The sequence below is a fragment of the Schistocerca cancellata genome, chromosome 1 (assembly GCF_023864275.1).
Source record: "Schistocerca cancellata isolate TAMUIC-IGC-003103 chromosome 1, iqSchCanc2.1, whole genome shotgun sequence".
Lineage (NCBI taxonomy): Eukaryota > Metazoa > Arthropoda > Insecta > Orthoptera > Acrididae > Schistocerca > Schistocerca cancellata.
In genome coordinates, this window is record NC_064626.1 from 1,177,337,022 (window position 1) to 1,177,361,482 (window position 24,461).

Below are 24,461 nucleotides of genomic sequence, written 5' to 3' on the forward strand. Positions count from 1 at the left end.
GCGAAACCCCACATTTTAGCAGGATAATGGACGACCGCATCTTGTAGGTCCTGTACGGATCTTTCTGGATACAGAAAGTGTTCGACTGCTGCCCTGGCCGGCACATTCTTCAGATCTCTCACCAATAGAAAACGTCTTGTCAATGGTGGCCGAGCAACTGGCTCGTCTCAATACGCCAGTCACTACTCTTGATGAACTGTGGTATCGTGTAGAAGCTGCATGGGCAGCTGTACCTGTACACGCCATCCAAGCTCTGTTTGACTCGATGCCCAGGCCGTTATTACGTCCAGAGGTGGTTGTTCTGGGTACTAATTTCTCAGGATCTATGCACCCAAATTGCGTGAAAATGTAATCACATGTCAGTTCTAGTCTAATATATTTCTCCAATGAATACCCGTTTATCATCTGTATTTCTTCTTGGTGTAGCAATTTTAATGGCCAGTAGTGTACTTTAACCACGGAGGCCCGAAATCTAATGAGCACGCCCGTTTGTTCACGAGATGAAACACTCCGTTTCCGCATTACGACGGCAACTGCACTTTTTTCCACGTTTCTCAGAAACGCTTTATATGCCCTCCACTGCTAGTGCTGCCGCCTGCCAGTGATTATTGCACGCTGACGTCGAACATAGGCGGTGGTCACATTAACGAGGGTGGACCGTGTATGGAGCACCCCGGAGAACAAGCGATACATGCAGCGGAATGGGAGGGCCCGTTCGTACCGCACCTTGAGAACAAAGGCTGACATAGTGTGGGACGCGCGCGAGGCCACCGTCACGCCGCGCATATTGAAATTCCGACCGAACTATTCTAAGCATTTCTCGATTACATGAGCTGTGAACACTGTTAGCGTCCGCGCTTAATAAAACGGCCACGGTACTGAGTAACTCGCTGTTAACTGTCACTGTTCGATTATTATTAGACGCCAGACGGGGCGGCCTGCCTCAATGGCCACATATTTGGCTCGAAAGTTGCGGCGGAAGGCCTATGAACTACGGAGCGCGCCGGTATAACGACTTCGGCTAGGGTAGCAGAAAACAGACATGCTTCCTCTTTGCTCGTAATATCCATTAGAATCGAATCTTAATAACACAGAAATGCGGGGGAAAAATAATATAAAAGCTTTTTTTAAAATAACGACAACGAAAACTTTTTATTAATTTTACGCTGCTCAAAACCTTTCAGAGATAAAACACCAATTCCAAGAGAGCGACACTGGTTTTTGCTACCACATTTTTACAGGCTAGAGCAAAAAGTCTTTAGTTATGTAGTTATTATAGCTATTTGATGGAGAATCTAGGAAAAAATACCTGTGACAGGTTTAAATTTCTCATTATTAATCACTGTGAAACTTATTTTACTGGAGATAATAACAGTTAAATGAGATGTATAAATAAAACAAGAAACGTCTGAAATGCAGCTATGTTTGTAAAGTGGGGTGGTTGTTACAAACTGTTTTCAATTAAAAAGTGACGGTCATGATACACAAATAGAAACTAAAAATAATGGATTAGCTTCACCTGTATACATCAGTACCGTCCAACTGCCATATTACATGATTTGGAGAAATTTCACTGTCATTTGAGTACTTTGAGTGGTTCTATATACGAGGTCCGTTGCCGACCGTTTTGACCGAGCGGTTCTAGGCATTTCTTTGCGGGAACCGCATTGCTGCTACTGTCGCGGGTTCGAATCCTGCCTCGGGCATGGATGGTTGTGATGTGCTTAGGTTAGTTAGGTTTAAGTAGTTCTAAGTCTAGGGGACTGATGACCTCCCATACTGCTTAGAGCAATCTGAATTATTAATGAAGCGTAGAGTGTACACACAAAATTACTTTTATAACGTATATGAAGGCTGTGGGGCAACTAACACGCAAGATTTTCACTTTAAGAACTTTTCAAAATTAAAACAAATGTTAACATTTAAATCTACACGACCATAATTCACACTTAAGTGCTTGGCAGAGGGTTCATCGGATCACTTCCATACTATTTCTCTTCGTCCCATTCTCGATTAGCACGTGGGGAAAACAAACGTCTAAACCTTCCCCTGCGCCCTTTGAGTTCTCGTATTTTATGACGATGGCCATCGTTATCTGTGTAGTTGGAAGTCAAAAATATATTTTTGCATTTAGAAGAGAAAGTTGGTAGCAGGAATTTCGTAATAAGATCTGGCCACAATGAAAACTACGTTTGTTTTAATGACTGCCGCTCTGACTCATTCTGTTTCACGATAATCCAAAACGAATCTTTTCGATGTCTTCATTGAACCCTGCCTGGCAAGAATCCTATCCGCGCAGCAATACTCCAGACAAGGACGGACAAGCGCTGTATAGGTAGCCTTTTTAGTAGACTTGTTGCACGTTTTAAGTGTTCCACAAATAAAAAGTGAGCCTTTGGTTCCCCTTCCCCATAGTTTGCATATGATGATACTAATCGCAATCACTAGGTAGTTAGATGAATGGACAACTTTTAAATTTTGTAGTTTATTGTGTAATCAAAATTAAACGGATTGTTCTTGGTATTCATGAGGAGGAACACACGCTGCACGCTGTTCTTTATTTAAAGTCAATTATCGCATTTCGCACCATAAGACAGCTTGTTAAATCAATTTGTATAGTTTTGGATCTTCTTACAGCTTTACTCGATGGTCTAAAATGGATGATGAGGTGGTCTTTTAAATCGTTTAAAAATATTTATAACAGCAGAGGACCTATAACACTTTCCTGGGGAACGTCAGATATCACTTCTATTTTTACTCGACGACTTTCCGTCAGTTACTACCAACTGTGACCTTTCTGAAAGGAAATCACGAATCCAGTCGCACAACTAAAACAATATTGCATAGGCACGTAATTTGACTAAAAGCGACTTGTGAGGAAAGGTGTCAAAAAGCTCCTAGAAATTTAGATATATATGGAATCAATTAGAGATCCCCTGTCAATAGAACTAATAACTTGGTGTAAATAACGAGCTGAGTCACACATGCCATAACTTTTTAAGTATGTAAGTTTCTTATTCAAAATATTAACGTATCACAGGAACGTTGTAAATTCTCTCCTCTTCGTGTTTCATCTCTACGTAGCTCCCGCCATGCATTTCCCCCAACTACTCACTCACGCTGCAAGTCGGCCGAGGCCTCACCGCAGACATATCCGTTTTACGTTACTGGAAATTACCAGGAACGCTCCAGAATTGCTTGATCTCCATATCCTATGAAACAAAACCCACAAAAATAGATCACCCACGCAAAAAATGTCAAATGAAAAAACGTCGGAAGTTTGACGTGGAGTTAATAAATCAAAACGTAATGACTAATTACGACTGATCATGTCTGAAGTTTGACACAAATGCGAAGGCTTAACTGATGAGGTAGTTGATTGAGCTAGCAACGACGTATAGTTATTCCTCCTACACACTTCGTCGAAGACAGTCGCTACCGTTTTGTAAAAACGTCGCTCTCATTAAAAACTGCAGTATATTCTTCCAGTATTTCAATTCAGTCTTTCATATATATGCCAAACTCTTAAATTGTATTGCTACGTCTTTTATGTCGAGCGCGTTAAAGCGTCGCTTCTATGATTGGGTGAGGCGAGCCAGCTCCACATCGATTCTGTCTTACGGGTTGCTGACGAGGGCTGGTGAAAATGGGATTTTTAGGCGGTTTCACACATCCGCCCAGGTGAAACGAAAATGTTATACTATCACCGAAATGTATTATGTACTATAAAATTAAATATCGTTTAATAGCAGTTTATACTGCAAACGTTCACGAAACATTATTGACGGCATTGCAACGATTAAAGAGCTACAGTTTGCATACCTCACAGAAATTGTAAATTTGTGCCAGAACTATACATGACTGAATATTCTAAGTACTTTATGTGAACTCAGTACCCAAAAATGCACCAGAAGAGCCCTTTACCCTCAGGGGAAAAAATCTCATCGTCTGCCAGCGTTATTTCATTATGTGGATGACAGGTATGGAATAATATCCGCCAATAGAACGGAGACGGTGGTGGTAGCAGAAGTATTATCTGCCACGAACTGGAAGGGGGCTTGGGGCTTGTTGATTATAGATCTAAACGTAGATGTGGTGAAGACAAAGGACAGCATCAAACCACTGGGAGATATATTGGGGAAAAAATTTGATACCAAAATTATCTATTTCATTTGTGTGACACCGTTCATTGTTCTGCTGCGTGTGCGCTGTTGGAACCTTTCAGCACTACCTACTGAACCGGTTGCACGGTAACGATTACGTAGAAAATGAGACATTCTCCCATTCTAGCTTCAGGCACACTACTGGTTTTGTCAGTCTATACATACAGCCAGCACTCCACGCCTGACTCTGTTCGTCTTAGCAGAGGAATAACTGGAAGCCCGTGTACGCGGACGTAGCAGCAGTCCGGGCGATCTACATACGCTGCATTTTCCACTGCGAAAGAACAGTAGGTGACATACCTACATCCCGTAATTTCGAGGTGTCTACCGCTGGATTCCGAAGAACTCTAGCGCGCGTGATGCGTGACTCTCGCTATTGTTTTTTTAAGTCCGCCTCAGCAGGACAAAGCGCGTAAGCCGGAGGTCGTCATGGTGACGGGGCCCTCGGCTGGTCTACGCGGAGCCCCGCTGCGGCTACAATGACCGTGCAGAAAGAGAATAAAGAATGTCGTAGGACGCGGCGCTAAGTAATGAAACTGTTAAGTGGGCCGCTCCCCTAGGCCGCTTTACGGGCCACGCATAAAGGGAATTTTAAACAAGCGGACTTGCGACAAATTTCTCGCAGGCGACTCCGGAGGTAGATTAAAAAACACGGCCGAATATAAATGGCGGCGGGCTACGCGCTTCGGATAACAGTTAGCCCTCAGGCGCAGTCGCGGCCGGAATTTACGTCGCGAGTGCAAGATACACCGCGGCGTGGGAGGGGCGAAACTTGTACCTGACGCCATTCTGGCTACCGTCTCCTTTTATTCTTTTTATTCCACTGCAAGAATAATTCAGTGGAAGGTCTGCAGCATACGGCCATCACGGTGGTCGCTCTATCGTCAAACAGAGACTCACTCCGTGTGTAACACGAGCCTCCACTGAAATAATATGAACTGAAATTTCGAAGACCTTTTAAGTAACAGAATACAGTATGTTGACCTCGACGGCGAGTGTTCATAAGAGACAAGGGTATCGCAAGGGTGTCCCAGAGTAGTGTGATAGGACTACTGTTGTATATATATATATATATATATATATATATATATATATATACATTGCCGTTTCAAATATACCGGTCATTTTTGTAACACCCTGTATATATATATATATATATATATATATATATATATATATATATATACAGGGTGTTACAAAAATGACCGGTATATTTGAAACGGCAATAAAAACTAAACGAGCAGCGATAGAAATACACCGTTTGTTGCAATATGCTTGGGACAACAGTACATTTTCAGGCGGACAAACTTTCGAAATTACAGTAGTTACAATTTTCAACAACAGATGGCGCTGCAAGTGATGTGAAAGATATAGAAGACAACGCAGTCTGTGGGTGCGCCATTCTGTACGTCGTCTTTCTGCTGTAAGCGTGTGCTGTTCACAACGTGCAAGTTTGCTGTAGACAACATGGTTTATTCCTTAGAACAGAGGATTTTTCTGGTGTTGGAATTCCACCGCCTAGAACACAGTGTTGTTGCAACAAGACGAAGTTTTCAACGGAGGTTTAATGTAACCAAAGGACCGAAAAGCAATACAATAAAGGATCTGTTTGAAAAATTTCAACGGACTGGGAACGTGACGGATGAACGTGCTGGAAAGGTAGGGCGACCGCGTACGGCAACCACAGAGGGCAACGCGCAGCTAGTGCAGCAGGTGATCCAAGAGCGGCCTCGGGTTTCCGTTCGCCGTGTTGCAGCTGCGGTCCAAATGACGCCAACGTCCACGTATCGTCTCATGCGCCAGAGTTTACACCTCTATCCATACAAAATTCAAACGCGGCAACCCCTCAACGCCGCTACCATTGCTGCACGAGAGACATGCGCTAACGATATAGTGCACAGGATTGATGACGGCGATATGCATGTGGGCAGCATTTGGTTTACTGACGAAGCTTATTTTTACCTGGACGGCTTCGTCAATAAACAGCACTGGCGCATATGGGGAACCGAAAGGCCCCATGTTGCAGTCCCATCGTCCCTGCATCCTCAAAAAGTACTGGTCTGGGCCGCCATTTCTTCCAAAGGAATCATTGGCCCATTTTTCAGATCCGAAACGATTACTGCATCACGCTATCTGGACATTCTTAGTGAATTTGTGGCGGTACAAACTGCCTTAGACGACACTGCGAACACCTCGTGGTTTATGCAAGATGGTGCCCGGCCACATCGCACGGCCGACGTCTTTAATTTCCTGAATGAATATTTCGATGATCGTGTGATTACTTTGGGCTATCCGATATATACAGGAGGCGGCGTGGGTTGGCCTCCCTATTCGCCAGACATGAACCCCTGTGACTTCTTTCTGTGGGGACACTTGAAAGACCAGGTGTACCGCCAGAATCCAGAAACAATTGAACAGCTGAAGCAGTACATCTCATCTGCATGTGAAGCCATTCCGCCAGACACGTTGTCAAAGGTTTCGGGTAATTTCATTCAGAGACTACGCCATATTATTGCTACGCATGGTGGATATGTGGAAAATATCGTACTATAGAGTTTTTATTGCCGTTTCAAATATACCGGTCATTTTTGAAACACCCTGTATATATATATATATATATATATATATATATATATATATATATATATATATATATATAATCAGTATGCTGCTGTTTGCTAATAATGCTATGGTGTATGGAAAGGTTTCCTCGTTCATTTTACAAGGTAGGAGGACACCGGGTGACTTAGACAATATTTCAGGTTGGTGTGGTGGATGGCAGCTAGCTCTAAATATATAAAAATGTAAGTTAATGCAGATGAGTAGGAAAACAAACCCATGATCTTCAAATATAGTCACCCATTTAAACGGAAATGGAAATGAGCGTTTGGCGTCATTGGCCGGGAGGTCCCTTGCGGGGCAGGTCCGGCCGCCTTGGTGCAGGTCTTACTACATTCGAAGCCACATTGGGCTACCTGCGCCCCAGATGTGGATGAAATGATGATGAAGACAGCACAACACCCAGTCCCTGAGCGGAGAAGATCCCCGACCCAACCGGGAATCGAACCCGGGCCCGTAGGACGGCAATCCGTCACGCTGATCACTCAGCTATCGGGCCGGACACTCGTTTAAATATCTGGGTTCAACGTTAATAAGCAATATTAAGTAGAATGAGCATGTAAGGACTGTATCAGGGTAGGAGAATGGTCGGCTCGATTTTTTGAAAGAATTTTAGGAAAGTGTGGCGCATGTGTAAGGAGACCGCATATAGGGCACTAGTGCGACCCATTGTTGAGTACTGTTCGAGTGTTTGGGTTCCGCATCTGGTCGGATTGAAGGTAGACACCGACGCAATTCAGAGGCGGGCTGCTAGGTTTCTTACCGACAGGTTCGAACGTCACGCAGGCAGTATGGAGATTCTTCAGGAATTCAAATGGGATTCGCTAGAGGGAAGGTGACATACTCTTCGAGGAGCACTATTGAGAAGATTTAGAGAGCCGGCATTTGATGCTGACGGCAGAGCGATTCTACTGTCGTCAACGTACATTTCACGTACGGACCATGAAGATAAGATGGTTCAAATGGCTCTGAGCACTATGGGACTTAACATCTATTGTCATCAGTCCCCTAGAACTTAGAACTACTTAAACCTAACTAACCTAAGGACAACACACAACATCCAGCCATCACGAGGCAGAGAAAATCCCTGACCCCGCCGGGAATCGAACCCGGGAACCCGGGCGTGGGAAGCGAGAACGCTACCGCACGACCACGAGATGCGGGCCATGAAGATAAGATTGGAGAGATTATGGCTCATATAAAGGCATAAAGACTTTTTCCCTCGCTCTTATTTGCGAGTGTAACAGAAATAGAACTGATAACGCTGGAAACTGAAGAAATGAATTAAAATTTGTGATGCAGCCAGGACTCATCCCGGCTGCAGCACAAATTTTAATTCATTTCTTCAGCTTCCAACGTTATAGTAGATAAATTAGAGACTTAAATGTCTCAGGGAAAATTTAATTTAAGATCAATACGATCACATGTAGTACAGCACTTTCCCATTACGTCCAATGCTGGGGTACTACTCAAATGTCGGAGAGACCTGGTAATAGTGACAATATAAGGGGAAGTGTGAATTGGAGTTTGTGTTGCGGAGGGTATTTCACTTGGGTAGTTCGTGCAGATACGTTGACCATAATGCTGTGGTGGTGTAATGGTCAGCATATCTGCCTAGTAAGCAAGAAGACCCTGGTTCGAGTCCCAGCCGGCAGGATAGCTCAGCGTGTTCGGTCAGAAAGCTGCTTGGTCTCTGTAATAAAAAACTGAGAGGAAGCATCAACAAACGAAGTGTCATGTGACGTCCGCAACGACCAAACCCAACGAACAAAAATGCAAAAAAAAAAAAAAAAAGTCCCGGCCGCAGCACAAATTTTAATTCACTTCTTCAGCTTCTAACGTTATCTTAGATAAAATGGCTCTCAGCACTATGCGACTTAACTTCTGAAGTCATCAGTCGCCTAGAACTTAGAACTAATTAAACCTAACTAACCTAAAGACATCACACACATCCAAGCCCGAGGCAGGATTCGAACCTGCGACCGTAGCAGTCGCGCGGTTCCGGACTGAGCGCCTAGAACCGCGAAACCACCGCGGCCGGCTATATCTTAGATAAATTAGAGACTTAAATGTCTCAGGGAAAATTTAATTTAAGAAATGGAAGTGACTAGTAATGGGACAGGATACCTTCTGCCAACCATCATACAGTGGCTTGCAGAATAGGCATGTGGATGTATACGTCGAATTTGAACTCTGATCTGACGATATGCACAGTTCTCCCCCCAACCCACCACTGCGGTATTACAGAACTTCCTAATAGTTGGAGCCAGTATGACTCTAAAACCTAGCAGAAACGGCAACTAAACTGACGATCCTGCATAGTGTGTGGTTCATAGTGTAATACGGTTTCTGAAGGCAAAAAGAAGGTCTGACATATCGAAATTTACAGATAGATAACCATAGTTTATGGAAATGTGATAAATGAATTTCTGTTCGAAAATGGTGCGTCACGCTGAAAGGCAGACGAAAGAAAATTCATGATGAACGATCAGGCTGACCATCAATTGGCACTGAAAAACTCAAACCAAGAATTATGTAAAACTTAAACAGGTAAGTCGTTTCGTTGTTGATGGAATGAGCTAGTACTTTCCTGAAATTTCATGATCAATTGTTTATCAAATTGTTAGTAGTGTTCTGGACTATAAAATGGTGTGTCAGGTGGGTTCGTCGCCTTTTAACATATCAGTACAAAAAAACAACGATTGGGAGTTCCACTTAGTAATCTCACTCGGTACAATAACGTTGGCAGGGAGTTTTTGAACCACAATACTACTGGCGATGAAACGTAGGTTTCGTATAAAGGGAAGAAATAAGGCGGCGGTGGATGGAATGTCATCATTAACGACCTCTAAGAAAATCAAAAGAGCCACATTCTTTCCCATAAAAGGTTTACGGGCACAGTGTTTAGTGATGGAAAAGGCGTTCTCTTGTCTTTGCCGTTCCTTCAAAACAAACGGTGTGGACTGCGGTCCAGCGACATGGTGCTTCTTCACTGTAACGCTCTTTCGCATTCTGCTGCATTGACAAAATATTTGCTTTAGCAGTTTTGGTGGGAAGTTTTCGAATATACACTTTACATCCCAGACTTGGCTCTGAGTGATTAGCATGTCTTTCCCAAAATGAAGGATATGACAACGAACTGAGAAAGAACGTTAGTAAGTGGTTCAACAACTTGATGTCATAGGGAAGCTTGAGCAGCATTACGACAAATGTATAAAATTGAGCAGCGACTATGAAGGAAAACAGCTAAGAGATCAAAATGTGAAATATGTTTAAAATAAATTTTCTTTCATTTTCTTGAATGAAAATGTCTCGAGAAACAAGTTCTCATTAGTTTTACAATTAACCTCGTACTATTCACTTCTCTTCAATGTCGTTTATGACACAAAGTTCATATGCTATCAATTCTGGGGTAGCTAAACTCCATGTTTTCTGAAACTTCCTGGCAGATTAAAACTGTGTGCCGGACCGAGACTCGAACTCGGGACCTTTGCCTTTCGCGGGCAAGTGCTCTATGCGGGAGAGCTTCTGTAAAGTTTGGAATGTAGGAGACGAGGTACTGGCAGAAGTAAGGCTGTGAGGGCGGGGCCTGAGTCGTGCTTGGGTAGCTCAGTTGGTAGAGCATTTGTCCGCTAAAGGCAAACATCCCGAGTTTGAGTCTCGGTCCGGCACACAGTTTTAATCTGCCAGGAAGTTTCATATTAGCGCACACTCCGTTATACAGTGTAAATCTCATTCTTCATGTTTTCTCTTTTTTTATGTATTACAGTGTTCACCCCCATCTGCGTTGTGGCATACATGACATAATCGTGTTTACTGGCAGAGTATCTAACCCACTGGCTGATACATATTATTGTGCTTCTGAGCATGTACGTGCGCTATGAAAATAGTCGTCATTCACAGTATGCACCGAAAGAAAGGAGACAACTGTTGTAACCAATTAAGGCAAACTAACTGCGCTGTCACATTTATCAATGCTGGACTGCTAAAATTCCCACCCTGTTCTCTATCTGATAATATAAAGCAGGATACTGCACATTATTTACTTCCTGACACTGTAAATTCTAATTTTATGTAGTGACGGAGAGGCATTTGTACCACATTCCCAAGTTTCAGTGGTCTAGTTATTACTCCACTGTACCAAATCAAATTAGATTTTTTTCTAATCGATTTACAAGAGTCTCAATGTTACGCCTACTTACAGGTACATTACCAACATATTTAGTTAATTAGCCACAGAATGAGCTCTATACCTCACGCTAATATTTTATCACAAAAAACCGATGTCACAAAGGATGTACTTGCCTTCCGACAAGCAATAAATTTCGGGCTAAAGCTGGCGGATGACAGGTGCATGACAAACACGTGTCGAGAGGTGTTTACAGGTGGCGATGGCGTCCCGATAATACGTTACCAGCAACCGGCTCTCAACCGTAAGACCTGTTGATTCAGAAGGACATTTCCTGACACTACATGCTCCTCTGCACATAAATATGCAACGCTTCTAGGCTTATTCACGGAACAGGTTAAAGTGCGTAATATCACCCCCATACAATTTTTTGTAATGATGCCTCATGGATTGTTGCTGGCACCAGATTTTGTGAACGAAATAGCGTTAGACTAACACTCAAAATGTTACAACAACTCTTTGTATTCCACACTGTGCATGAGAAATGATGTAGCTACGCTCAAGTCTCTGTCCGATACACAGTTGTAACATGCCATGAATATTCGTCACAGCCAGTACTTGCCCATAGGCGAAACACCTGAATGATTTAGAAGGATGGATAACATGGGAGGCTCTGTGAAGCTGGTCACGTCGCAAACGATGCTGTTGTCTATACGAGGGTTGCCAGACTAGCAAAATGGTGGAATAACTGCGAAATATCGATGGTTGGTATAGGGACTAACAGTTGATTTTGAACATAAATAGACGTAATGCAATGCTCAAAAGCAGGCGAAGAGTTCCTTCAGTGTTCGATTACGCGATATGTGACAAATCGCTGGAACTTTATTGTCAAATAAATCGTCCGTCCAAAAAGTTCCGCAACTCATTTTATCCCTGATATATTCAGTGACGTCGCCCAATAACTGACAGCTGTAAAAAATAGATGCGCACTCAACCAGGCAGTTGCTGGCAGGCAGAGTTATGTGGCGTACTTGCAGCCCAGATGTGTCCAATGTTGTTGTAACCCAAATCACATTTCTAAAAGAAGTGTTAAAGGTATTTTCCAGACTGTTTCGAAGAACAGAAAAGAGTATGGAAAATTTATCGCGCTCTCCTTGACTCCGCCTGACTGGAACGGAAATCGCGAGCAATTGTTTCCTGAAGGGTCCACACTTTGACGACATTACCAACGTTCAAGCCATTGTACGCGCGAATAGGACAACATCCCAAAGAAGGAGTTTTCCGATACTTTCAAAAATGGTTCAAATGGCTCTGAGCACTATGGGACTTAACATCTGTGGTCATCAGTCCCCTAGAACTTAGAACTACTTAAACCTAACTAACCTAAGGACATCACACACATCCATGCCCGAGGCAGGATTCGAACCTGCGGCCGTAGCAGTTGCGCGGCTCCGGACTGAGCGCCTAGAACCGCGAGACCACCGCGGCCGGCCCCGATACTTTCACTTCGCTGTATGATCGTTCTGTGAGTTGTGCCCAAGTGGTGGGAGGGGGGTTGCGGGGGAGGACTACGTAGAACTCCCGGGCAATAAAAACCACCATTTTAACTTTTATGTATTGTTTTTAAATCCATTCTCGAAACTTTTTCGACTGACGGTGGTCCCTAAGAGCGATCTAAATTGGAATGCTCACATAGAAAGCAGTTGGATGACAGAAATTCATTGGAAGATTCTTTAAAAAAATGTAATACGTTTACCATTTGATTTTGAGGCTCTTGCATTAGTCGTGTTTATAGACAAAGACGATATAAACACGTAAAACACACACGCACGCACGCACACACGCACACGCACACGCACACACACACACACACACACACACACACACACACACACACACACACACACACACACACTCGCGCGCGATTGCTCGCGCTGCCACAGACACGTAGAGGAGGTAAAGAAAGTTCACACTTGACGCCAGACTTACATGAGAACAATTGAACTTCAACACGGAAAGGACACACCTCAGCAACATAAACTCTGTGTTTTGTAAGGTTAAATTCTAGAGATATCTGTTTTCCACATAAAAGAATACGGTTGACATTACTGTGCACGGTGTCTGTCTTGATCATTTACAGAGAATTCGACACCTTCGAGAAGGACACGATGGTAGAGTACTGAAATTTTTTAAATAACTGATTGCAAATTGTCGAGAAATCTCATTAATTCCGTTTAGAGATGAAGCCACGTTTACTCCTGAGGATATCAACAACAGTCAAAACTCATATCGGCGGTCCGACGAAAACCCATATGCCTTTGTGGTGACGCATATTTTCAAGAAAACTCATCTGCAAATGTGTCGTGTGTCAATACAATCCCTTTACTGGACCCGTTGTGTCATTGAATCGTCTTACACGCTCCTGTTATCCACACTTTCTTTTAAACTAGCTTGCACCATCATTAGAAGAGATTTCTTTGGCTACAAGGATTGGATTGGTATGTTCTTCCAGTATGACAAGACAGGGTCCTTGCCCGTCCTAGACGTCAGATGACACATCATCAAACGTAACATGATTTTTGCCTACAGTGACGGTTGAAAGGCGCAGGGTACATAGAAAAAGTTGACACGAGAGACGAATTGATCATAAAGAATCAGAACGTGAGTTTAAGTTGGAGGTAGAATTTACGAAAATCAGTTTGAACTTAAACATTGATTCTTGCTAAGAACTTTCTATATTTGACAGAGTTAAATTCCTAACGATACAGCTCTGAAATCAGTAAAAATTGGACACGTGTTATGTGAAATATTTTATTCGAATTAATCACCCAGTGTCACCTGAAAGTTTCCCATCTAACGGCCTCCAGAGGCGACAGAAATTTAATTTTTAATATTACGCAATTATTTACCAAATTTAAGAATTTAAAATTCTTTCATAGTCTAGTCATTAAGAGGTATGTGCTTACGTTAAAGGTTCAACAGAATAAGTCAAGTATTAATGTTAGAAACTGCGTATATGCCTTGAGATAGAGTAACTAATGGCGCGAAAATTGACCAGATCATTGTCATACAGTTTTTAATACTGAGTCAACTTGCCGACTTCCAACATGCGTTACATACAATTTCTAACATTTTCTAAATCTTTTTCTCGCCGAAAGCCTCCACAAAATGTTGGGGAAATAGTTTACTGCGCGACACCCTTCAAAAAATAATGAAAAAAAAAATAGTTTACCGCTTACTAAATTTTCGCTCTTGCTGTAGTAAAATTTCAGGATCAGGTATGACGCTAAATCTATTACTTCTTCGTAACTAAAACACTATTCACAAAATATTTTGTACCCCGTATATTTTTGTTACTTCTTTTATACATATATACCACCGAATGTATGTACTAAATTATACAAGCCGGCCGGTGTGGCCGTGCGGTTCTAGGCGCCACAGTCTGGAACCGCATGACCGCTACGGTCGCAGGTTCGAATCCTGCCTCGGGCATGGATGTGTGTGATGTCCTTAGGTTAGTTAGGTTTACGTAGTTCTAACTTCCAGGGGACTGATGACCACAGATGTTAAGTCCCATAGTGCTCAGAGCCATTTGAACCATTTTTAAATTATATACACAGGTGATGAAAGTCGTGCGATAGCAATATGCACGTATATAGATGGCGGCAGTATCGCGCACACAAGGTATAAAGGGGCAGTGCATTGGCGGAGCGCCGGCCGGAGTGGCCGTGCGGTTCTAGGCGCTGCAGTCTGGAGTCGAACGACCGCTACGGTCGCAGGTTCGAATCCTGCCTCGGGCATGGATGTGTGTGATGTCCTTAGGTTAGTTAGGTTTAATTAGTTCTAGGTTCTAGGCGACTGATGACATCAGAAGTTAAGTCGCGTAGTGCTCAGAGCCATTTGAACCATTTGAACCATTGGCGGAGCTGTCATTTGTTCTCAGCTGACTCATGTGAAAATGCTTCCGACACGTTTATAGCTGCAAGATGGGAATTAACAGACTTTGAACGCGGAATGGTAGTTGGAGCTAGACGATTGGAACATTCCGTTTCCAAAGTCGTTAGGCAATTCAGTATTCCGAGAGCCACAGTGCGAAGAGTGTGCCCAGAACACCAAATTTCAGGCGTTATCTCTTGCCACGGACAACCAAGTGGGCGACGGCCTTCACTTAACGACCAGGAGCAGCAATGTTTGTGTAGAGTTGTCAGTGCTAACAGACAAGCAAAACTGAAATAACTGTAGAAATCAGTATGGGACGTTAGACGAACGCATCCGCTACGATAGTACGGGGAAATGTGGCGTTAATGGGCCATGGTAGGAGACGACCGACGCGAGTGCCTTGCTAACAGCACGACACCGCCTGCAGTGCCTCTCCAGGGCCCGTGATCATATCGTTTCGATCTTAGACGACTGTACAACCGTTGTCTGATCGGATGAGTCCCGATTTCAGTTGGTAAGAACTGATGATAGGACTGGAATGTGTCACAAACAAGCCACGGACCCAAGTTGTCGACAAAGCACTGTCCAGACTGGTGGTGGCTCCGAAATGGTGTGGGCTGTGTTTACATGGACAGGACTGGGTCCTATGGTCCATTTGAACCGATCATTGTCTGGAAATAGTTATGTTTTTCTACTTGGACACCGTTTCCAGTCATTGACGGCAGGGCGCGCTCGCTATTCGGTTGGGTCCGCGGATACAAGAAAAACCAGAAACGTTTTATTTGCAGCAGTTAGGTACACCTTCCAACTACTTCTCTACGTAGTCACCGCTCCAGCTTCGAGTGTTGTCGTAGTGTTGTATCAACTTTCCAATATCCTCGTCATAGAAAGCATCCGCCTGTGCTTTCAGCCAGTTATTTGCACTGGTCTGCAGCTCGTTGTTTGTGGAAAAATTTTGTCTTCATAGCCAGCGGTTCTTGTGAGCAGAGATAAGACTCGGGGGGAGCCCATTACGGACTGTACTGTGGATGATCAAACACTTCTCATCGGAAACGCTGCAGTAGCGTCTTCATTGCCGCTGCAGTGTGCGACCGAGAATTGGCACGAAGAAGGAACTGCTCGACAGTTGTGTTATGAGGGCTGCATGACACAGGCGAAATCTCTAACAAGGCCCTCATACTTGGCGGGGGACGCTATTCCCTACGCCTCTTTACGTGCACACTGTTCACTAAAAACTGAAAAGAGCGACGCGACACGATCGACGCGCATACTAGAGACACTGCGCAACACACCTGTGCAAAGCTTTACCGGATTTTCCCAGTGGTTTCCATTTCGCGACCGAGCGGAACTTACTTTCTGCACAACCCTCGTATATGGGACATAATCGAGTGGTCAGTTGGTGCGCTGGCAACTATTTCGCAATTATGGACGGTTATAGAGGCAGCGTTTCTCAATATTTCATCGACTTGTGGAGTCGAGTTACTGCACTACGCCAGACAAAAGTAGGTCCCGCACGATACTAGGTATTCCATGACTTTAGTCACCTCAGTATAATAGTAGGACACGCATTTCAGAGGTTATGACGTCATAAACATAGTTGTGCATGAGAAAATAGCTTTCTTTGAACATGGAGAGCAAATTACCCAGACGTTTGAATGCGTTTTATGCATGGGAGTTCGTTTCTGTTAAGAGTCGGGCCTGAGGGTGAGCCGTGGTAAAAATTGTTGTTTCGAATAGCGCGCCGCAGCGCGTAGTGTGAAGCAGTCGCCCTCCGTGGCGGTGGCGCAGCTGTGGCAATCGCAGCTTTGGTGTCTCCCTCTGGTGAGAAAGGGGAAAGATTGCCTGTTCACGTGCATTTAAGGAGGTCTATGAACTCACCAGTTGGTCAGTCTGGATGAGTCTGGAATCAGTAAGGGGATCAGTCTGAGTCAGTTTGGGTCAGTCTCTCGTCCCCAGCTTGCTAGTCTGTCACTCGTCCGCATTTGTGAGGCAGTTAGTGTCTGACTGTCGTGCGGAGTGCTAGAATGTCTGTCGTTCGGATCAACCCTTAAGGCCGGCAAAATGAGAGTCGTTCCACTCCGCCAGTAAGAGAACTCAGCGAGTGGTCGCCCGGTCGGGGCTTAGTTCCTGCGTCTGAGTCTGCGTATTAGGCCGCCAGTCTGCTCGACTTTACTCTGGCAATGGTCATTGGCGGTTGGATCGATCGGTTGGTCGGTCGCGCACTGAGACACAAGATGACTTGTCCGCCTTGAGCGTCGGCGCATGTGAGGTCGCCACGTGAGTTCAGTGGGCCTCGCCGTATAGCGAGGGGTAGTGGCTTCGCGGCCGACACGAGAGCAACAGGAGTCAACGCGCAACATCGGCCTGGCCGATGCGAGATGCGACGCCGTGAGACGGGAGATCGGCGCGCCTTCCTGCGTCGGTTGAAGCGGCTGGCAGCGGACGGTTCGGGAGAGTGATTTGGGGGTGCTGCGCCAGGTCTTCTCCAGAAATCGCAGTTTATTAGAAGTGATAGGTGATATGATGTTTCATTTACTTGTTAAATTCTACTTGTTTTCTTGGTGAGGTCACCAGCCGCTTTGTTTTGGGGTCGTCCCACCATTCTTCTCCGTTTGCCCACCCGCGGTAAGGTGGTTATTTATGAATTGGGTGGTCCGTTTTTCCCTTGTGGAGTAGGGGCGGGTTAGAACAACCTGCGGTTCGTGTTGTTCGGTAATCTCCCTATCAATCTGCCGTACGTTAATAGCTGCCTCTGTCATGTTTGTCGGATTCGGTGTGTTAACGAATTTATTGCTTGGAGTGTAACGGCCTAATTACTGAAATATGTTTTTATTTCGCCTATCATCTTGAGAGGAGGTATATGTGTACTGTAGAGCAATTTAATTCGTTTGGGCAACCTTGTATAATTTTATATAAGATTGCATTTCATGGGCTTTTATTTAAATGGTCATTTTAGTATATAAAGTTGCCACCCTTCCACCGTAAGACTTTTCTTGGAAGTTAAAATCAAGTTGCACCTTCGGTGTCAAGTTAATCTTTTAATTTTAGTGTTTTGTATCATTTCCATCCCTCCTGCGGGGTGCATAGATTGTGTGCTTGTGTGAATTGTTAAAACTTTTACTTTAAGGTAGTGCGGTAGCGTTCTCGCTTCCCACGCCCGGGTTCCCGGGTTCGATTCCCGACGGGGTCAGGGATTTTCTCTGCCTCGTGATGGCTGGGTGTTGTGTGATGTCCTTAGGTTAGTTAGGTTTAAGTAGTTCTAAGTTCTAGGGGACTGATGACCATAGATGTTAAGTCCCATAGTGCTCAGAGCCATTTGAACCATTTGAACTTTAAGGTAATCTGGTGTGTTGCAGATTTGCACCAGTGTAGTCTTTCAGAGGTTGAGATGATGTTTGGTTTGTGGGGCGCTCAACTGCGTGGTTATCAGCGCCCGTACAATTTCCCAACCTTTGCTCAGTCCAATTTCGCCACTTTTCTGGATGATGATGAAATGATGAGGACAACACAAACACCCAGTCATCTCGAGGCAGGTGAAAATCCCTGACCCCGCCGGGAATCGAACCCGGGACCCCGTGCTCGGGAAGCGAGAACTCTACCGCGAGACCACGAGCGGCGGACCTTTCAGAGGTTGTTGTGAGCGGTCGTGACTACGTCCGTGTCAAAGGGGAGCGGCAAAGTTCTCAGCCCGAAAGTTCGTACACTCAAAAATTTGTTTCTTTCTGCCTCTGAATAAATTGTAACTTGATATTTAGAGGGTGCTTTCTGCTTATAATTGTAAATCTGTTTCTTTCTTTTTTTTAAAAAAAAGCTTTTAGGAATAAAATTCCCATTTGTTAAAAGCAATTTTATTTAGATTTCATCAGTCAGGGAACTTCACAGCAAACATAAACATAGCCAAAGCCTTGCAGACAAACAAAAATTACGCGAAGCGAAATGTAATGTGAGGAGGGCTATGCGAGAGGCATAAAGTTCTATGTTCTATGTAAAGTTCTATGTACTGCCTTGGCAGAAAATCCTAAGAAATTTTGGTCTTATGTCAAAGCGGTAGGTGGATCAAAACAAAATGTCCAGACACTCTGTGACCAAAATGGTACTGAAACAGAGGATGACAGACTAAAGGCCGAAATACTAAATGTCTTTTTCCAAAGCTGTTTCACAGAGGAAGACTGCACTGTAGTTCCTTCTCTAGATTGTCGCACAGATGACAAAATATCGATATCGAAATAGACGATAGAGGGATAGAGAAACAATTAAAATCGCTCAAAAGAGGAAAGGCCGCTGGACCTGATGGGATACCAGTTCGATTTTACACAGAGTACGCGAAGGAACTTGTCCCCCTTCTTGCAGCGGTGTACCGTAGGTCTCTAGAAGAGCGTAGCGTTCCAAAGGATTAGAAAAAAGGCACAGGTCATCCCCGTTTTCAAGAAGGGACGTCGAACAGATGTGCAGAACTATAGACCTATATCTCTAGCGTCGTTCAGTTGTAGCATTTTGGAACACGTATTATGTCCGAGTATAATGACTTTTCTGGACACTAGAAATCTACTCCGTAGGAATCAGCATGGGTTTCGAAAAAGACGGTCGTGTGAAACCCAGTTCGCGCTATTCGTCCACGAGACTCAGAGGGCCATAGACACGGGTTCACAGGTAGATTCCGTTTATCTTGACTTCCGCAAGGCGTTCGATACAGTTCCCCACAGTCGTTAAATGAACAAAGTAAGAGCATATGGACTATCAGACCAATTGTGTGATTGGATTGAAGAGTTCCTAGATAACAGAACGCAGCATGTCATTCTCAATGGAGAGAAGTCTTCCGAAGTAAGAGTGATTTCAGGTGTGCCGCAGGGGAGTGTCGTAGGACCGTTGCTATTCACAATATACGTAAATGACCTTGTGGATGACATCGGAAGTCCACTGAGGCTTTTTGCGGATGATGCTGTGGTATATCGAGAGGTTGTAACAATGGAAAATTGTAATGAAATGCAGGGGGATCTGCAGCGAATTGACGCATGGTGCAGGGAATGACAACTGAATCTCAATGTAGACAAGTGTAGTGTGCTGCGAATACATAGAAAGAAAGATCCCTTATCATTTAGCTACAATATAGCAGGTCAGCAACTGGAAGCAGTTAATTCCATAAATTATCTGAGAGTACGCATTAGGAATGATTTAAAATGAAATGATCATGTAAAGTTGATCGTCGGTAAAGCAGATGCCAGACTGAGATTCATTGGAAGAATCCTAAGGAAATGCAATCCGAAAACAAAGGAAGTAGGTTACAGTACGCTTGTTCGCCCACTGCTTGAATACTGCTCAGCAGTGTGGGATCCGTACCATATAAGGTTGATAGAAGAGATAGAGAAGATCCAACGGAGAACAGCGCGCTTCGTTACAGGATCATTTAGTAATCGAGAAAGCGTTACGGAGATGAAAGATAAACTCCAGTGGAAGACACTGCAGGAGAGACGCTCAGTAGCTCGGTACGGGCTTTTGTTGAAGTTTCGAGAACATACCTTCACCGAAGAGTCAAGCAGTATATTGCTTCCTCCTACGTATATCTCGCGAAGAGACCATGGGGATAAAATCAGAGAGATTAGAGCCCACACGGAGGCATACCGACAATCCTTCTTTCCACGAACAATACGAGACGGGAATAGAAGGGAGAACCGATAGAGGTACTCAAGGTACCCTCCGCCACACACTGTCAGGTGGCTTGCGGAGTATGGATGCAGATGTAGATGTACTCCCTGGCAGTTACTTCCACGCTCACACAGTGTGATTAAATGTGTTAATGTTCTTGATGAATCGCTAGTAATTAAAGTAAATTTTTAAGAATATTCTTTGAAATTAAATCCACGGTTCAGAGGGTCTTAACGGTATTTACTAATCGTACCGAAACGCTCGGTAGGTATTCCTAGAGTAAGCTTGCGTGTTTGACGCGCTTTGCTCGCAGCCGCGCTGAGGCGGAGAGAGCGCGGTCTGCCTTTTGCCTGGGAGCTCGCGTTTGTCCGGCAGGATCTGCGGAATCGCGCCATCACTTAGCGGGGACGGCGCGGCCGCATATGCGCGCCGGCGTTTTTATATTCAATTGCGGCGCACGCGGAGAGTTACGGGCGGGGAGTCGCGGCGGGACTGGACGGACGGCGGCCGCCCTGGCCTGCTCGGGAGACGGATGGCGGCGTTTAGCACGGCGACACACCCTATCTCCCGGGCCGGTGCGGTGCTCCGGAATATACGGCGGGCCCGAGGGGGTACGCGAGCTGGGCTAACGCAGAGGTCGTAGCGAGCTTCGTAGTGTCTGGCTGACTGAATACCTTCTCCTAGTTTCACATCTACACTATACGCTTTGCAAAACTCGCCCGGAAAATATTTAATCCACACTGAGGTAGGCAACCCAACTTACATCACTGCACCACAGAGCAGATGACAGAAACTGGGTTGCCTATCTTAAAGTGCATGACTTATTTTCCTGGCCAGTTTCATTTTTCCCACCATGTACATCTACACTAATGGCCATTAAAATTGCTACACCACGTAGATGAAGTGCTACAGACGCGAAATTTAACCGACAGGAAGAAGATGCTGCGATATACAAATGATAAGCTTTTCAGAGCATTCACACAAGGTTGGCGCCGGTGGCGACACCTACAACGTGCTGACATGAGGGAAGTTTCCAACCGATTTCTCGTACACAAACAGCACTTGACCGGCGTTGCCTGGAGAAACGTTGTTGTGATGCCTCGTGTCAGGAGGAGCAATGCGTACCATCACGTTTCCGACTTTGATAAAGGTCGGATTGTAGTCTGTCGCGATTGCGGTTTATCGTATCGCGACATTTCTGCTCGCGTTGGTCGAGATCCAATGACTGTTAGCAAAATATGGAATCGGTTCGTTCAGGAGGGTAATACGGAACGCTGTGCTGGATCCCAGCGGCCTCGTATCACTAGCAGTCGAGATGACAGGCATCTTATCCGTATGGCTGTTACGGATCGTGCAGCCACGTCTCGATCACTGAGTCAACAGATGGGGACGGTCAAATGGTTGAAATGGCTCTGAGCACTATGCGACTTAAATTCTGAGGTCATCAGTCGCCTAGAACTTAGAACTAATTAAACCTAACTAACCTAAGGACATCACACACATCCATGCCCGAGGCAGGATTCGAACCTGCGACCGCAGCGGTCGCTCGGTTCTAGACTGTAGCGCTTAGAACCGCACGGCCACTCCGGCCGGCAGATGGGGACGTTTGCAATACAACAACCATCTGCACGAACAGTTCGACGACGTTTGCAGCAGCATGGACTATCAGCTCGGAGACCATGGCTGCGATTACCCTTGACGCTGCATCACAGACAGGAGCGCCTGCGATGGTGTACACAACGACGAACCTGGGTGCACGAATGGCAAAACGTCATTTTTTTTTGTTGAATCCAGGTTCTGTTTACAGCATCATGATAGTCGCATCGGTGTTCGGCGGCATCGCGGTGAACGCGCATTGGAAGCGTGTATTCGTCATCGCCATACTGGCGTATCACCCGGTGTGATGGCATGGAGTGCCATTGGTTACACGTCCCGGTCACCTCTCGTTCGCATTGACAGCACTTTGAACAGTGGACGTTACATTTCAGATGTGTTACGACCCTTGGCTCTACCCTTATTTCGATCCCTGCGAAACACTACATTTTAGCAGGACAATGCACGACCGCGTGTTGCAGGTCCTGTGCGGGCCTTTGTGGGTACATAAAATGTTCGACTACTGCCCTGGGCAGCACATTCTCCAGATCTCTCACCAATTGATAACGTCTGGTCAATGGTGGCCGAGCAACTGGCTCGTCGCAATACGCCAGTCACTACTCTCGATGAACTGTGGTATCGTGTTGAAGCTGCATGGGCAGCTGTACCTTTACACGCCATCCAAGCTCTGTTTGACTCATTGCCCAGGCGTATCAAGGCCGTTATTACGGCCAGAGGTGGTTGTTGTCGGTACTGATTTCTCAGGATCGATGTACCCAAATTGCGCGAAAATGTAATGACATGTCAGTTCTAGTATAATATATTTGTCCAATGAATACCCGTTTATCATTTGCATTTCTTCTTGGTTTAGCAATTTTAATGGCCAGTAGTGTACATACAGACGTTTCACGCTACTGTTTCGTGCATGGTCCAGGTAGAGCATTTGCCCGCTAAAGGCAAAGGTCTCGAGTTCGAGAGTCGGTCCGGCACACAGTTTTAATCAGCCAGGAAGTTTCATGGTCCAGGATACTTCCTGTCAGTATTACCGATATTTTGTCACATTCGACTGGCATCCCAAAGCGAGGGAAAAATGATTGTCTATATGATTCTGTTCGCACCCTAATCTCTACAGGTACACCTACATCTGTAGTGTGCAATCCGCTTGGTGATTTATGGTTTAGTTTGAAAAAAAAGTACAGTTGATTCCTGTATATAAGATGGGTAAAAGAAATTGTTGAATTGTATTGTAATAAAAACTGAGATAAAGATAAATGTTGTTGCATTAAATGGTTTTGGAACGAACCCGCAAAATTTCAGACCAATATCCCTTACTTCAGCTTGCTGCGGAATTCTTTTCTTGAAACTGAGAAGCTTATGTCCTTGAATAAAGCATTGTTTTAGAAAGCATCGCTTGTAAGAAACTCATCTTACCCTTTTCTTGCATTATGTACTGCGAACTATGGATGAAGGGCAATACGCAGATTCCATATTTTTAGATTCCTAGGAAGCATTTTGACACAGTGCCCCATTGAATGCTGTCAATAAAGGTACGAGCATATAGAATAAGTTCACAGATACGTGAGTGGCTTGAAGTCTTCCTAGGTAATAGAATCCAGTTTGTTGTCCTCGATGGTGAGTATTCATCAGAGACAAGGGTATCGTCAGGAGTGCCCCTGGGAAGTGTGATAGGACCGCAGTTGCTCTCTGTATACATAAATGATTCGGCGGACGGGTTGGGCAGCAATCTGCGGTTGTTTGGTGATGATGCTGTGCCGTACGGTAACGTGTCGAAGTTGAGTGACTGTAGAAAGACGTAATATGATTTAGACGCAATATCTAGTTGGTGTGGTGAATGGTAACTAGCTCTAAATGTGAGAAAATATAAGTTAATGTGGATGAGTAGGGAAAAAAAATCTGCAATGTTCGGATACAGCATAAGTAGTGTATGGCTTGACACAGTCACGCCGTTTAAATATCTGGGAGTAACGTCGCAAAGCGATATGAAATGATACGAGCGTCTGAGGACAGTGGTAGGGAAAGCGAATGGTTGACTTCTGATTATTCGGCGAATTTTGGGAAACTGTGGTTCCTCTATAGAGGGGATCGCATATAAGACGCTGGTGCGAACCAGTCTTGAATACTACTTGAGTGTTTGTGATCCGTACCAGGTCGGACTGAAGGAGGACATCCAAGCAGTTCCGAGGTGCGCTGCTAGATTTGTTGCTGATAGGTTCGAACAACACGCAAGTGTTACGGAGATGGTTCGGGAACTCAAGTGGGAATCTTTAGTGGGCAGACGACGTTCTTTGGCAAGAACACTATTGAGAAAATTTAGAGAACCGGCATTTGTAGTTGACTGCTGAATGATTCTACTG

The 24,461-nt window shown here is 44.7% G+C and overlaps 1 protein-coding gene across 1 annotated transcript in view; it reads right to left on the reverse strand.

The window, feature by feature from the left end:
- Positions 1-24,461, reverse strand: part of LOC126094195 (RNA-binding protein Musashi homolog Rbp6) — a 1,305,639-nt gene that overhangs the window by 1,034,718 nt on the left and 246,460 nt on the right. The window lies entirely within an intron of this gene.